Source organism: Manis pentadactyla, chromosome 1, assembly GCF_030020395.1.
Source record: "Manis pentadactyla isolate mManPen7 chromosome 1, mManPen7.hap1, whole genome shotgun sequence".
NCBI lineage: Eukaryota > Metazoa > Chordata > Mammalia > Pholidota > Manidae > Manis > Manis pentadactyla.
Window position 1 is genome coordinate 8,595,155 of NC_080019.1, and position 14,458 is coordinate 8,609,612.

At 45.9% G+C, this 14,458-nt stretch overlaps 1 protein-coding gene across 6 annotated transcripts in view; it reads right to left on the reverse strand.

The window, feature by feature from the left end:
* PTK2B (protein tyrosine kinase 2 beta) overlaps positions 1-14,432 on the reverse strand; it is a 122,362-nt gene extending 107,930 nt beyond the window's left edge. The window contains exons 1-2 of one of the 6 annotated variants that reach the window (XM_036889140.2): positions 14,280-14,432; positions 4,750-4,849 (exon numbers count right to left, since the gene is read on the reverse strand). The gene's annotated coding sequence lies outside the window, so the exon portion shown is untranslated. Of the gene's footprint in view, positions 1-2,386; positions 2,405-3,295; positions 3,494-3,552; positions 3,692-4,749; positions 4,850-14,279 lie in introns of those variants that run through there. The other 5 variants (XM_036889142.2, XM_036889143.2, XM_036889139.2 and 2 more) reach the window with 5 other exon arrangements.
* Positions 14,433-14,458: the final 26 nt, after the last annotated feature.

Below are 14,458 nucleotides of genomic sequence, written 5' to 3' on the forward strand. Positions count from 1 at the left end.
CTATGACAAATTAGGTCCATCTGCCTAGAGTTATGAGATGAACAGTGTCCCCTGAAAGAACTGCTTGGTCCCAGAACTGCGCCCATATCAACAGTCACTAAATGTGCAATGCTGTTTCTCTTGAGACAGGATGATAATAGATGTCCCCACTCCTCTGCAAGGGTTCTATAGACATATTTAGAGAATGCTAGTAGGCCAAGTGATATAGAAGTCTTTTCTGCAGGACATATCATAAACTTGATGGTGCAAATGCATATGACAAATCCAGAACAGGCTACTTGAAAGTGCATAAGTGGAACACCTATAACTATCTCATTGCACAAAGTTTCTGTGAACACTGTTTGGCAAATGCTGCTCTAAACAGCTGGGAACAAAATGCTTATCATTGAGCAGGGGGGTGGGGACATTTAGCCATTGGAAAGAGGCGCCATTTTTAACCCCGTGGTTCCCACAAGGGAAACACTCTTTCCATTTCCTCTTTCTCTTAACAAATTCTTGACTCCTTCCGTTCCCATTTAGGAGGCCCCTAATTTGCTCTTACAAATGTCCCACTGAAGTCAAACCATGGTTCCCAGGCACCCTTACTTCATCTATTCCTGAGATCTGTTTTTCTAGTAACATGCTCATTGTAGACATGGAAATAAGGACAGCCAAGTTTTACGGAGTATTTGTATGTCAGGCACTGGCCTAGGTATGTTACATGGATTCTCATTTCTAATTCAGCCACATTTCCTCTCAGTCAAGTCTATTTTGAGCCACACTCAGCTCCAAGAGGAGAGCTGGTATCTCCTCCCCTGAGGCAGGTGGTATGGGACCACATTGGCAGAGCTGAGAAAACGATTCAGGGTCTCCCTCTCTGCTCCAGAGCCAACCCCTGGCTCACTAGAAGTGGGGCCCCCACCACATATTTCCTCTTGAGTGAGCCCCGAACGCTTTGTGGATAATACTTTGGTCACCTCTGTGAAGGTGTCACAAAAATTAATATCTACCACTTTTTCTTAAGCACTCACGAAGCACTGCACATTCATTATCACAGATCCTCCCAACAACCTGGGCAGACATATTCTAGTCCTCATTTCAGAAGAGCTCCTGAGGCTCTGAGAAGCTAAGTGGCTTACATGAGGCCTCAGCGGGCAAGTGGCCGACCGTGGATTTGTATCCAGGTCCCCTGGGCTCCAAAGCCCAATTTCTTTCCGAAGTAGTGTGGTCCTTCAGCTGTGTAGGTGAACAAGCTGACCTAGGAATTGATTTTTATTTGTATTTTCTTGTTTTAGAAATGACACAGTCAGTCAGTGAAGGAGCCCCAAACTGGAATTCAGGAGGATTGGTTACAAGATAAGTATGTCCTGGGACTGATCTCGCAGTGCTGGGCACCACCCATCCTTCACTTGGCGGCAGATAGCATCCTCAGCTAGAAGGCTGCCAGGTAACATACCAGGTACTGGTATTTAAATGTGATGAAATTGAAAATACTGGGCAGTTAAATTTGAATTTCAGATAAACAATAAATAATGTCTTGGTGTAAGTATATCCCAAATATTGTATGGAACATACTTACACTTGAAAATATTCATTGCATTTCTAACATTCAAATCAGAGTGTCCTGGGTTTTTATTTGCCAAATCTGGCAGACCCACCCTAGAGTCAGAGGCATGCTGGGAAGCCTCCTGCCTGGCTCTAGGTCCCAAGTGTTGCTCCAACGGGAGTTGCCATGGCAGCCTGAGCAGGCCCTTCTGGAGTCTTTATACCTCTCCAGCTTTACCTCGCCCCCATGCTCCGAGTTACTTTCAGTTTCCTGGATGCGTCATGTCATGCTGCTTCTGGCCTCAGGTCTTAGCACTTCCTATGTTCTGTGTCCTTCCTCTTCCCTCTCTTCCCCTCACTGGTTAAGTCCTATTGATCTTTCAGGTCTCCATTTAGAGTCACTTCTTCCGGGAAGTCTTCCTGGACACCCCTGACCAGCTCCTTCTATAGCCCCCAGCGTGGGCTCCCTGCCCCCTCCCACTGCAGCACCCACCCCTCACTGTGCAGCTGGAGAGGGGGTGCTGGGTCACCCTTGTTTTCCCACACCCAGCACCAGCACCTGGCCTCAGGTAGGAAGTCAGAACCCAAATATGGAATGAATGAATGGCAAATGTCAGGACAGAGCTGGGTCTCTGGAGCATAACTACTTCCTTCCTCCCTTCCTTCTTTACTCACTTTTTCATCTCTGCCTCCTCTTCTCCCTCCCCCAGAGGAGCTGTGAAAGGTTGGGGCTTAGGTCCACAGTAGTATTTCTGGGCCTGGACTCAGGTGAAGAGCGAGCAGTCGCGGCACAGAGTGGCGTCTTGCGCCGCTTACCCGATCACGCCATCCCAACCGTCCCCATGCGCTCACGTCTACCTACAGGTTCGCGGAGAGCTCGTCTGCCTCTGCTCCTGAGCCCTCCCGGCAAATGCCCCTCTGGGTCCAAGCTTCTGTTCGCCTTCTCCCCCAGCCTTCAAAGGAGCCTAACGGAATTGAGCCCCAAGTTTGGGGTGTGGGGAGACGCCAGTGTCAGATGGATGAGGGTTAGGGCAGGTGGTAGGGCTGGGTGGGCTCAGAACATCACCCATATGTTCCCTGTTCACCCACCCAAGGCGTTGCCCACGCACAGCCTGACAGCAGGAGAAGGCAGCACAGAACTTAACCCTTTAGCAGCGCTCGGAAGGTAGTTTCACGACGAACCGGCGTGGCAGCAGCGCATGTTAACTTTAGTCCCCACCACACACACGCGCGCGCGCGCGCACACACACACACACGCACCCCGGAGCTGTCCTCTCCCCGTGCAGAGCCCTGCTTGCTTTAGAAGATGCCCTCGCCGGGGCAAGAGGCAGATGCCGGCTGCGGAGGGCCTGGTAGGGGATGAGGGCAGCCCGCTCCCCCTTCCCCCGGCGCGCCGAGCAGCCCCGAAGTGGCTTCTGGAAGCCCTGGTTTGTGGCTCTCGGATCCGACCTTTAGAGGCAGGCGGCCTTTCTGCGCTTCCCCACCTCCGCCCCAGCCTCCCCTGTCTGACTGTTAGGACGGCAGAGAGCGAGAAACACCCTTGAATCTCGAATGAATTCCAAAAATAGACTCGCTCACCCCGGCGCACGGCCAGCGAGCCCCGCGCGCCCTGCACCCGCGGCTTCGGCTTCGCGGCCACCGCTCCTTTCCCGGAACCCGCGGTGCCGTCCGGGTACCCACCGTCTGCGATTCGCCCCCTCCAACCCCCCTGCACCCCACACAGCCTCCAACTTCTGGCCGGGCGCTCAGCCGGGTCGCGGGAGGGACTCACACGCAAGGCAGCGCCGGTTCGGCGGCTCCTCGGCTGGGCCAGGTGGGGCGCGGTGCGCAGGTACAGGTGGGGCGCGGCGCGGCAGGTGCGGGGGTCTCGGCGCGGCCCCGGAGCCCTCTGCTGAGGGAGCGGGCTGACAGGTTCGCGTCTCCCCTCCGCTCCTCCTCGTTAACCACACCCCTGCTGCTCCCCACCCCACTTCCTTAAAGGGTGGGGTGTGTTGTCGGTGGCGCCGAGTGCCGGCTCCAGCCTCTTACCATAAACTTTGAAGTAGACGCCGCCTCCAATTCCCTGAACTGCAGGTGCCCACCTGAGGCGCCATCTCTGCTATCCCCCGATCCCACGTGGGGTCTTCTGCTCCTGTGTGTCCCTGCGAGCTGCTGACTCCCCGAATCCTACCACCTCTCCGCCTCCCCCTCCCCCAACTCTCCTCGCGGTCTCTGGAGGCCACACCTAGAGGCTAGTGTTTCTTCTCCAGGCCCCACATCTGTTCCTGAACGGGAGACTGTTAACCCCCACGCTGTTAGCATGTGTCTGTCCCGGCCTCTCCATGCCCTGAAGTGGCCCCTGCCCCTTTGCAGGGCACCAGAGATCAGGTGAGTACCACCAGGGGCTTTGGCAGAATTGGTCCAAGTGGTGGAACACCAAAGACCAGGTCCCCGTGCTGTGATGGCTGGGCAGGACCAGAGGGCGGCACACAAATAGTCACAGAAGCTGGGCAGCCTTCTTCCTCCTGACCTGATCTGCATACAGGCCCACCCCACTGCCCAAACATCGGGGCTGGCTCTCCTCAGGCAGCGGGGCAGTGAGATTGGAGGCGGTAATTCAAAGGCACTTAGCAACCTTTTTCCCTATCATTGGAAAGATTCCAGACTTTGTCCGGAAGAGGAATTGAACTGAACTTGGCATAAGGTGGAAAAGTGGGTGTGCACACTCAGTGCCCCTCACATCCTCAAAGCTCCTCTTCAGAGTCCCTGCACCAAACTTCTTCATTCTGGGTCCTGTGAATGCCTGGGATCCCCCACAGTTCTAGAGGGTGCTATTCACAAAGGCATCTCTGAGGTGCCCCCTGGAGTCATGCAGCCACATGTGACAGCCTGGCATATGCAACTGCCCCCATAACACTCCCTCACCCCCAACCCTCCCAGCTCAGCAGATCAGCCACCCCAGGAGAACAACAGGAAGAGCCAGCGTTTGGTCTAAATGCCAACCACTGCCTTAAAGAAGCTCTCAGTTTACATGATTTGGTTTCATTCTCCACATTTTCTGAAAAGAAAACCAAGACTTAGATATTAATTAACATATCCAAGACCACCAAAGCAGAAAACCAATGTTTCTCAAAACATGGTCAGTGGACTCCCTGTAGCTTTTAAAATGCAGACACTGGCTGCCAGGTTTACTGGAAGGCCAAATCTCTGAGCCTCCGGCCCACCAGCCCAAACATGGCAACTTACAGACCATCTATGGGGGGCTCAGAGCCATGACAGCTAGAGCTCCACTTTTCCATCTTGTTCACGGATTCGTCATCTTCTGGGCACTAGATCATGCTGGTGCCTGCAAAGCAACCAGAAGACAGCCAGCTAAATGTTGAGAGAGACCTTGGCTAGGGCCTGGGGCAACAAGGCAAGTCGGATGGGGTAAATAGGGGCAAACTGGAGTTAGATGGGCAAGTGTGGGGAAACAGATGGCTAACTGACCGCACTACAAGGAAATTGTCAGAGGGCTGCGGAAAGTGTGTGGCCCTTCCGTGTTCTCGCACGTGAGGATGAGGTGGTGCGGGTTAGAGACTTCCCTGGGTGGCCGAGGGTCTGTGCCAGGGCGGTAGAGGCCCTGGGAGCTAAAGAGCACAGGCATCCTGCTGTGTTTAAGAAAAGGTAAATTTGTGTATGTTGCCTCTGTGTGGCCAAATTATGGAACTACAACCTCACCAGGCCCTCATTTGAGAGAAGGGTAAAGGGTAATTCAGAATTTTCAGACGTTATGCAATTCTTTGGAGGTTTTTTTTAAAGCTCCAAAACCTGACGCCTAGAATCAAAGAATCATGGGTTTTATTTAAAGAGAGACTTTGAGAACCTCCCTGGGGTGGATGCCCTTATGTTCTGGGCAATGTTGCCTGCATGTCCCACGTGTCCACTGTTACCTGCCTTTAAAAAAAAAAACCTACCAGAAACACTTTCAAGATCATAGCATTCTATATAAATGCTCTAAAAAAGTTCTATCCACGGCTCACTGTGGGTCGAATAGTGACCTAACCCAGTGGAGAAGTGAACTATTTGCCTTCTGTCCACTGTCTACGTCTCCAGTGGAGACAGGGCTGCTGTGGGAGGCCCTGGCTGGGGGTAGGGGAGCAATGCGCAGGTGGTTCAACAGGAGCAGAAAAGGCAAGGAAAAAAGAGCTTGACTTTTTCGTCTAGATGTCCCACCTGACCCAGATTCAGGTCTTCAACCATGTGCTGTATCCCTTCCCCAACAGATCCCCTGCCATTCTTCCCCAAGAACATCAACAGCGTTAGGCCAAGCACCAAGAATTAAATTCTTACAGTCACCATGGACTCCCTTCTCCTTTACCATCCCATAGCTATTCAGTCCCTAGGTGCTGGGAATGCCCCCAAGCATCTTTCCTATTCATTGCTTTCTTTCCAGTCCTCTTGCCCCCACCCTAGCTCATGCTCTCTTTGTTTCATGCCCAGACTCTTGTGAAAGGGCTCCCTTAACCCGTCCCCATCCCACCCCAGGAGTAGTTGGGACTGGAGCTCGGAAAAGCTGTCTGAGTTGGTGAGGAACTAACTTCTAAGATGGCGTCTGAAATCACAGGAATGGATGAGGTTGTTTGGGGTGGGAGTAAGAGGGACCAGAGATCTGAAGGCCAGGCTCTTGCCAGGAGCAAATTTAGTGATGAGGCAAAAGTCAGATGGGGTGGGCTGAGTCCACAGGAAGGGAAGGCATGGAGGCAGCCTGTGCAGATAACTCTTTGAAAAGCATGGCTGCAAAGGGAATTGGGAGATGGGGTGGGAAGGGGGACAGGGGGCATTGAAAAAGGGCTGTTTTATCATTTGTTTAAGGTGGTAGACAGTGGCACATGTTTAAATGTACATGGAAAGGATCCAGTCAAGAGGGAAGACATGACCTTGGGCAAGCAAATCCATCTCTTTGAGCTTGTATTTACTAACCTAGAAAAGTAGAATAAGTACTATCTGCTCTACCTATTTTGTAGGGTATTATGATGCCCACATTAAGTGATAGTTATGAAAATATACATGCTATGGCTATTTTTATGCTATAACATGCTATGCTTATTATTTTGAGAAATGATAGGAATTAAATAGTGTAGGGTTAGTGGGGAGATTACCTACGTATCTGTTGCATAGATACAATTTGTTGAGTGGTCACTGTTTGCCAAGAACTTTCATCTATCATTAATCTTCACAACAATTCATTCAGGTAAGTAGTAGTATTTCCATTTTGTAGGAAGGAGAAGAAGGTTTGGAGAAGGTAAATAATTTGTCCACAGTCACCAGGTGGTAAAAAAACCATCATTGGCAGGGCTGTGATGGTATATAACTGGGGTCTCTCCATTATGGATAATGAAATTCAGTTATATAATACAAATTTACTACTAGAATAAATTTCATTTTAAAGGAATAGTAAATTTATAAGGTTTCTGAACAAAAACCTAACAAAGTAAAAACTCATGGGCACAAGGACTAAATAATTGGAGTCCTCATCACCGAAGGACATCTGTCTCTAATTAAACCAGGAACCACCAGGTTTACTACATGGACCACAACTGAAGCCAAAACAAAGAACTCAAAACCAGGCTCTTGATATCACAAGATTCATGAAGGTACCACTGGTTGTTCCCCTTTCTTCCCTTAATATAGAATCCCTGATTTTTAGTTGATCATAGGATGCCCAAAATAAAGACTATGTTTCCCAGTCTCCTTTGCAGGTGTGACCATGTGATTAAGTTCTATGCAATGGTTGGTGCATAGAAGCCATGGATCCTGCCTTGTGTTCATGGACATGAATTGCCCTCTACTCTTCCCTTTTCTGCCTCCACTTGATCATGGAACCTGAGCAGTCAACTTGTCTGTGGTTTTGAGAATAGCTGAGCAATGTTGTGAGACGGAGTCTGGGTCCTAATGATATCAAACCACCATGTTAGCCCTGGACATGGTCTGGACCTAGTTGAACTTTTATATGACGGAGAAAGAAACACAGCATTCAGGTTATTGCATTTGGGGATTTTCTGTTACCATAGCTTAAAATGTATCCTAAGTAATATATCATCATTTAGCCTGTTTTCTTTTATATACAAATTAGGGCAGAATCTCAATGTCCTCATCTATAGAATGGGAAGAACTTGCCTTAACAGTTTTGGAAGGACTAGAAATAATACATGTACATTTTCTGGCTAGTGCTATGGCTTAAAGCTGACAATAAATGGATGGTATTATATCCTGTTGTAACTTTTCAAAATGTGTTCCTGAGACAAAAAATAACAGTTGCTTTAAAATCTTCTACCTTCCCTCCACAAGTGAGGAGAGAGGTGAAGCAAAACTAGCCAAGTCGATAAGTGACGTAAACTGCATGATGGGCATGCGGGGGTTAATTATACTCCTCTCTAATACTGTTTGAAAATGTTTTATAGTGAAAAAGTTATAATAAATACAATCTTTCCACAGAGGGGGGAAAAAAAAGGACTCCTGGACATAATCCAAAGTGAATCTCCTTGGGAAAAATAAAACTGTATTAAATCCATTGAGAAATTAATTTGGGTACCCAAGAGGGACGGTAGAGGGAGAAAGCAGAAGAGTGCTTCTGTTTTTCCATTAAAGAACAACAGGTAGAGCCTCAGTGCCACACCCACAGCCCTGGGCCCTGCCTTCGGACCTGGGCCATGGGTGGGGGCTCCCCATAGAGGCTGCAGGGCAGACGGCTGCAGGGTGCACCTGTGGAGGGCCTACGTGGAAGGGGAGCCTGCTCTGCTGCCCACTCCAAGTCAACTCCATGACTGCCCTGAGTGTGGCCTCCTTGGCTCTAGGCCCCTTACCCCTATCTGTACTGACCTCATTGGTCCCCCACAGCCTACGGATAAGCTCAGAAACAACGGAATGACTGTATGCACCTTGTCCTGCCATCATGGACATCTGCAGTTCTAACAAACGTGGCTATCTGTTCCCAGCCCACGATGTGTTGGAAGCAACCAGGGACTGAGAGCAGGTTGCTACAAGCAGATTCATTGTTAGTAGCAGGAACAACCTCTAAAAGAGAAAAGAAACAAACAAAATATGCCTAGAAAATGTAAGAACCCTCAAAACCAGGCATCTGTGGCTATTTACAGGACAGAGACAAAAAAATCTTAAGAGTGTATTAACTCCTGAGGGCATCCCTTTATTACCCAGCACAGCACAGTAATTATTGTCTATTTTGGTAAACCATGAAGAAGTTTAAATCATGGGCTGCATCCCATATTTTAGAGGGGGGAAAAAAGCACATACTATATTTTAGAAAAATTTTGGTTCAAACTGTATGCAATAAAATAATTGGGTGCTTAAAGATACATTTCAGGGACATGGAAAATCAGCTTAGGTTTCAGTTTGTCAACTTGCTGAGTTGCCTGTCTGTACCTGAGTTTTTAGTATCCTTGTTCCTTCTCAATGAATAGCAGCAGTGTGTAACCTTCCCTGGGAATATCCAAACAAGGGGGTGAAACCCAAACGTTTACAGAGGCAAAACAGGGAATGGGAGAGAAGCTCACTGGATAAGGGCTGTGGCACATTGGAGAACAAATGTCCCTCCTACAAGGAGCAGCTGTTATTCAGCTCAAAAGTCTACTGCCATGTAGGAGAGGAAGCTTAATGTAGGAATGTAGAAATTTCTTGCTTTTTTAAAGCAAAGACAGGCAATGATCTATCCCAAACGGAAATTAAGAAAATAATTCCATTAACAATAGTATCAAAAAGAATAAAATACTTAGGAATGAACTTAACCAAAGAGGAAGAAGATTAGTACACTGAAAATAATAAAACATTGCTGGAAAAAAACACAGGACATAAATAAATAGTGTAAAATATCTGGGGTTCATGGATTAGAAGACTTAATATTGTTGTTAAGATGTCAATACTACCCCAAGTCATCTATAGATTTAATGCAATCCCTGTGAAAGTCCCATGAATGTTGAATGTAGAAAAAGAAAACAACCCATCCTGAAATTCATCTGGAATCTCAGGGTATCCTGATCGTCAAAATACTCTTTCAAAAGAACAAAGTTGGAGGTCTCACACTTCTGGATTTTCAAAACGTTCTACAAAGTTACAGTAATCAAAAGATGTGGTACAGACACGAAGACAGACATATAGACCAATGCAACAGAATAGAGCCCAGAAATAAGCCCTTGTGTGTATGGTCAGATGATCTTCAGGAAGGGTGCCAAGACCACTCACTGGGGAAAGGACGGTCTCTTCAATAATGGTTCTGGGAAAACTGAATATCCACACACAAAAGAATAACACTGGACCCTTACCTTAAACCATATATAAAAATAAATTTACAATGGATCAAGAACCTATTCATAAGACCTAAAACTATAAAACTCTTGGAAGAAAATACAGAGAAAAAGCTTCCTGACACTGGATTTGGCAATGATTTCTTGGTTATGACATTTTTAAAAAAGACAATAAAATTAAAGATAGATAAATTGGGCTACATCAAAATAAAGAATTTCTGTGCATCAAAGTCAACAAAGTGAAAAGACAACCTACAGAATGGGAGAAAATATTTGCAAATCAGATATCTAGCAAGGGTTAATATCCAGAATACATAAAGAACTCAAACAATTCAACAATAACAACAAAAAATAACCTAATTTAAAAATAGGCAAAGGACTTGAATAGACAGTTCTCCAAAGTTGATACCAAATGGTCAACAAGCATATGAAAAGACGTTCAACATCACTAATCATTAGGGAAATGCAAGTCAAAACCATAAGGAGGTATGATCTCACACCCATTAGGAGGCTTAGTATAAGAAAAAAGAAAGAAAATAATAAGTTGTGGCCAGGAGGTGGAGAATTGGAATCTTTGTGCACTGTTGGTGGGAATGTAAATCAGTGCAGCCACTATGCAAAATAGTATGGTAGTTCTTAAAAAAAGTAAATGTACAACTACCATTATCATCCAGAGATTCCACTTCTGGGTGTATATACAAAAGAATTGAAAGCAGAATCTTGAAGAGATGTTTGCAAACCCATGTTCATAACAGCATCATTCATAATAGCCAAGAGATGGGAGGAGCCCAAGTGTCCACTGACAGATAAATGGATAAACAAAATATGGTGTGTAAGTAAAATGGAATATTATTCAGCTTTAAAAAAGGAAGGAAACTAACACATGCTACAACATGGATGAACCACAAAGACGTTATGCTAAGTGAATAAGTCCCTCACAAAGGACAAATATGGTGTGATTCCATTTACATGAGGCATATAGAGTAGACAAATTCATAGGGACAGAATGTAGACTACAAGTCTCTAGGGCCTCAGGGGATGAAGGGAAATGGGGGGTTGTTTAATGGACGTAGAGTTTCCATTTTGCAAGTTGAAAAGTTCTGGGGATTGGCTGCACAATGGGAATATACTTAACACTACTGAAGTCTACACTTAAAAATGCTGGATGGTAAATTTTCTGTCATGTTTATTTTAACACAATTTAAAAATGTTTAAATTTTTTTAAAAAGAGGTAGAAATCTGTATGTGAAATCTCCCAATTTGCAAATGTTGGCAACTGTCCTGAGCCTGCAATTGCCTACCTGATTTCCCCTCTTTCCCAGCAAATCAGCAGAGTGCCAAATGTAAATCAGTGACCACCCCTCTACCACACGGTCAATGCTACTGGTTCAAGTCAAGCACAGTGGCCTTACCCCCCTTGCTGGTGATGAATTTAGAGGTAGGCATGTGACCCACTTCTGACCAAAACAGTGTGAGGGGACGTCTTCCGGGGGGTTTTAGGAAAAGTTTCTTGGCTCTGAAAAAGAGACTTACTAGGGAGAAATGGCTCAATTCCATTTCTGGATGTTGATTCCTATCCGGATTAAGAAGCCTGGAGCTGCTGCAGTAATTTTCCAACCAAAAAGAAGCCCCACGCAGACCAGAAAGAATCTGGGGTCTCAATGTCACTGGGTCGACTTAGCCTTCTTGCCTCCAGACTTTCTGTTATATGAGATAATCCATCCCCTTATTAAGCATTTTGAATTGCATTTTAAAAGTTGCAGCTTAGAAGTTCATCAGTGATAAATGATACAGAGGGAAAAAAAATCATGTGGAGCAAATAAGTCTGCAGCCAGATCTGACCCAGAGGCAGGTGATTTATTACCTTAGGTGTCTTCCTAATCACTTGCATTAAGTACTATTATGGATGTTCTCCCTGCATTATTCAAACCAAATCAGAGTCTCCACCCTCCTTTTTCCCATGGATCAAGCCTCAGAGAAGGCCTTAGCCATCACTGTTTTCTACATCAAGCCTCAGACTATATAGTGATTTCCTTGGTAACTCTGCTGAACAAGCTCAATTATGCCTGCATCTCTGGCTGCCTATTTCCAGAAACGGTTCTTGCTCCTGCCAGCTCTGTAACTGTTACATTCGGCAGCTATTCTCCTTATGTCTATACTATTTTTTGATATGAAATCTGCTTTGTCTAAATTAACATAGCCACCTCAGCTTTTTTTGATTTGTGTTAGCATGGTATATCTTTTTCTATCCTTTTACTTCTAACTTATTTGTATGCTTACATTTAAAGTGGGTTCCTTTTAGGCAGCATATAATTGGGTCTTGCTTAGTTTAAATCTAACCTAATGATCTCTGCCTTTTATTTGCAGTAGCCACTCTGCTTTAAAGAGAGAGAGAGTGAGAGAGAGAGAGAGAGAGAGAGAGAGAGAGAGAGAGATGAGAGAGAAGCCATTCTTCTGCATCTAGGGATTTCTTTTTTCTCCCTAACACAGAATTTTAAAAATAATTGCCATTCCTTACATAAATTTACATTGTGATAGCAGGGGTTTGGAAATGTGGCAGTGCCCAGCAAGGATGTCTGGAGTATGGGATGGGGCAAGTCAGAGACAAGGAGACCTGCTAGCAGACTTTTGCAGTAGTTTAGCTGGCATAAGTGTCTTCAAGGTCCTTTTTACTGGTGACAGATTGGTTATAGTGACCAAGAGTTTCCAATCTCTGGGTATTAGTCACTCTCTTTACTGACATTATGCAAAGAATACAAAACGTTCAGAGTATGTAAGCTGGTGAGGACTTAGAGCATTTAGTTCAGTCTTTCTTTTATAGTTGAGAAAAAGGAAGTCAGACAAGTGAAATAATATGCCCCAGGTCATTCTCCTGGCTAGCGATAGCGCATGGAATACAACCAAGACTTTCCGAAAGGCTCGAGAGGCTTATTGCTTAGTGTGAACTTTTGGATTCTATTTAAGGGGCAGAAAATACATTTAATTTCTATTCTTCACCCTTGTTTTGTGTCCCCACTCATCTGAGAAAAACAACAAAATAAACAAGGGAAATTTTCTAAGAATAGAATGAAACACATATGGCAGAAGAGATTCGCAGAGCGACTGGATCACATAAATAAGAGAACCCAGTGAAAGAAAATGGGACTAAAAGGGAAGGTTTTCTAGGGAGGTGCCTGGAGTGTAAGGTCATTACTCCCATCTTGTGGCCTTTTCAAAGATTGCCTCAAAGGTTAATTTTTGAACTAGTAACCATTAAGTCTACACCTGACTACTTGTTGGGTGTGGAGATCTAGAATAATGGGACTCAAGCGTCAGCATGCCTGAGAATCACCTGGAGAGCATGTGAAAAAGGCAAATTTCTGGGCCTTTCTCCCAGAAAGGAGAGTAGATGGAAGTGGGTACAGGAATCTGCTTTTAGTAAGCTCCTCAGGACCATGAACCATGTATATGAAACACTGCAGAAGGCAGTAAGAATTATTGGTGTTCAGGCATTGTGAGGAAAGGGCTAGTCTAAGGAAAAGTTGGCAACAGCCAATAATAAAGGGTCTGAGATTTTAGCCTACTTGCAAACTGGCAAATTAGCTTGTCACAGTTTCACGAATGGTGGTAGATAAAATTCTTGGGGCAGAGACAAAGGACAGTTTATTACGAACAGTGATAGCAGTTGTCAGATTATTATAATTTGGGCCCGTTTCCTGAGTCCAGGTTCCCACAAGCCTAGGTGATGAGGGCCACAGCAGGTTGCATTATAGGAGAGTAACTTGGAGTTTAGGGAATCTGAATCTTTTATAATGGAGATTAAGTCTGCCAGATCTTTGCCTGGAGGGAGACGTTATTTCTGCCTTCGATGGCTGTTCACCATATAAACATCCTTGAAAAGAGGATTCCAAAAAAGGCAGCCGGTGCCTTTCTCATATACAGAAACATGCCACGTGGAGAATTGTCTTTCAACAGAACCCAGGAGTGCAGGGCGTCAAAGGGAAGGAATCCGACATCTTAAGGCTGTAAACTGATAAAACTTTGGTAGGGATGGGGAGTTGGAAAGATTCTGGCCTGCTCTAACAGGCAGAAATTCGGCCTGGATTCTAACTTTGCATAAGTCCTTAATCTTTGTTTTAATGGGGACCTACCTAAAGCCAGAAGCATCACTTTAATCCTCATTTCTCACGATGACGAGATATTGTCGCCCTTTTACTCACAAGGAAATAGAATTCGAAAGAATGTGACTTGCCCACTTATTCAACCACAGGACAAGAATTGTGTCCTCTCACCGGGTCTTCCAACTACCCGCTTCCCTCGCTTGATTCCTCCTTCCCCAAGGAGGCAGGAATAAGGCTGGCCAAAGTAAGTGAACAACTAATGCCATCTTTGGAAGGGCACTCTAAGCTCTACGTGGTGGAAATACCACCAGCGCAGTAAGACCCGGCCTCTACTTCGGACCAGCAAGTGGATATCTCGTCCTTCCACTTCGCAGACCTGAGATTTCCGAGGATTGGCTAAGGAAGCGGCTCCCAGACTTCATTTCCCATTTCAAATCGGAAGTAGGTGTCCAGTGACGCGAAAGCCCTAAGCACAGCGTGGAAGCGTCTCTCTCGCTACACCAGGAGACCTCGCCCAGAACTGGCAACAGGGACCACGGAACACCCGGGCCTGCC